The sequence below is a fragment of the Theobroma umbraticum genome, unplaced genomic scaffold (genome assembly GCF_002168275.2).
Source record: "Theobroma umbraticum cultivar Fairchild unplaced genomic scaffold, ASM216827v3 scaffold_67.0, whole genome shotgun sequence".
In the NCBI taxonomy this organism is placed as follows: domain Eukaryota; kingdom Viridiplantae; phylum Streptophyta; class Magnoliopsida; order Malvales; family Malvaceae; genus Theobroma; species Theobroma umbraticum.
The window spans coordinates 4,648,483-4,651,229 of NW_018397262.1; positions in this window are offsets into that span (position 1 = coordinate 4,648,483).

A 2,747-nucleotide genomic window follows, 5' to 3' on the forward strand; every position below is an offset into this window, starting at 1 on the left:
AAAACCAAGCCGTGTGACAGAATGACTCTTAACAATATTAAAGGAAAAGGTTCAAGATGATAGAATGGAGAGAAATCAATAAATTGATGGAAAAGTGTATAAGGATGCTTTTCTCATCCTTCCATTGCTTGTTCAAGTTAAAAAGCACCTACTAAAAGTTAAAATAAAAATATTTTTCCTTATAAAATAAAGAAGAGAATATAGATTTAAAAATTATTTTTATGTACATCGTCAATGAAATTTTTAAACTCAACAATCATAGTTAGAAAGTTGTCATGTATCACATTAACTTATATAATTTAATTAATAAATTAATATAATAAATAAAGCACCATATGAAAATATTATAACTTTTTTTGGTCCTATGCTGTTTGGGTTTATTTTGCTTTTATTTTACTTCTCTGTAATTTTAAGCTTAAAGTTATTTTGACTTTGATACATTACAATAAAATTGCATACTCTTAAAAAAAAAATTCAATCTAAGAAATGTTTATGTAGACAAGATTTGTGAACATATAATTTCTGAAACAAGCTACTTGTATTGCTAGTTTCTTCATCCTCCATTAGTATTATAAGTGATTATATAGGTGCATTACATGTATATATAGTTTTATGTGTTTGAGAAAGTAATTCTAGAAAAAAAAACATAATAAGAATGAGAACAAAAACCAATAATTTCTTTTTTCTTGAAAAGTGATTTTTTTTGTACTAAAACCAATATGTCATCCAAAGTCTCTACGCAATCACTAAAGAGTACTACTTTTGACAATAATTTAACTTGTGCATCATCAAGGCCTGTGGGATCTCCTCATGAAAATCTTTACAATTGATATTACAGCAGCATAAAACCATGGAGGACCAATTAGGAATTTAGTGAAAAAGTGATGATAGCTTTAACTAAAAGCAAGCATAAGAGCCAAATCACCTTTAACTCTTTACATAGAAAGGCCCTACCTATACAGAATTCACACTAGCCAACCTGCAATAGATCCACACTCTTTAAGCATTCACAAGAGCTCCAACAAAGCTCGACAAAAGCATCCCCAGAAAACCACTAAACCAACCATTCGTTTCACCAGTCAGTCCAGGAAAACTCACAGAAGTCGCAATAGAGGAAGAATAACAGAAAGGGGACTTTCTCTCAATTAGCGGACAGCTCCCCTCACCTCTTATCCACCGAAAATTCTCAATACTTATTCTTTGAATAAAATAAAATAAAAACTAAGGAAGACGTAAAATGAGTAAAGTAGTGTCTTGCTAGATAGAAAAGCAATCAACCATGCTGTCCATTCACATTTCAGAAATGCCCTTTTTCATGGGGGGTCGGGGTGCAACTTCAACTGTTCTTTTCAAGAAAGCGCCAGCAACATCATAGGATATGAACTAGTAATTACACAGCTTTTTAATGTTCCATAATTGGTATTCTTTTTTCTTTTTCTGGTTAATCCAAAACGGAATCTATTGCTTGCAATTACTGTTGAAGAATGCTTTAGGTTTAGGATACCAGCTGAGGGAAAAATTAGTCAGAACTTGATTTTGAAATGCTTTGTAATTGCTCTTGCATCATATCATAGTTAACACCATCATGATTCATGTCTCGTTTCAACTACAATATTAAGTACCTTTTACTTCACGTAAAAGAGAGAAAGTTTTGAAGAAAACACAATACATATCATTTTAAGTCTTTAACAATCGAACATTTAGTTTATTAATTATTACGTGATCCATTATTAAAAAAATAAAATTCAAATCCTCCTTTTTTTAATTATAAAAAAAAATCATTTCAAGTCTTCATGATTTGTGCTCTTTTAACTTTTTTAAGTCTTTTGTTTAGCACAATATCTTTTAAACATTTAAGCCAAATCTTTTTTAAGTATTTTTTTTTGGGAAAGAAGTAAAATACGTTTTTAATGATCATAATTGAAAAGTCAAATGAATTTTTAACAATTCAAACTTGCGATACAATTAAATTTTTATAAATTAATAATTTTGAGATCATAAAAATTTATTAATTGAAGTATTAGTTTATCACTAAATTAATAATTTATTAATTTATACAATAATTAAATTTTTTTATTCTTAATTGTTGTATAAATTAATCATTTGGCATCAGCCTTGATACTGGAGCCTGTTTCACCCAAAAATACACTTAAAGTAACAATCACATTATATAATTTGTATATACCTATTTATGTATATTAAATTGTAGTTCTTGGCCTCCAAAATACAGATCAAAATTCTTATTTCAAATTATTATAATAAAAATATGTACTACTACCTTTTTCATCAAATTTTTAATTTTCAATATCTAAATAAACAAAAGGTTAACATTGTTTTGAGTTGTTTGCATTTTTTCCCTTTCATTTCTTTAATATTATTTTTTCATTCATTACTTATCGTTCAAAAATATAGAATATAAATAATAATAATTGGATTTCTAGAACTTGATTCATAGTTTCGATCAACACTTCAACTATAAAAGTGTTTATTATCCAAGTGCAAATTTAATTAACAAGTTCTTTACACTTTGTTTTTCCATTATTACCCATTTTAATTTGTTGTTTAGGATGTTAGTATTTGATTTAGTATCAAGCTCATTAAGATATTTTAGATTTTTAAATGCTTTACTTTTTCGAACATAGACATTACCTATACTACCTTTAAATTGACAAATGAAGTACCTGAGAAGTGGAGACATCTCTTTTTCAAGTCTTTGCAAAATGTTTTAAATTGTTTTATATTAATGA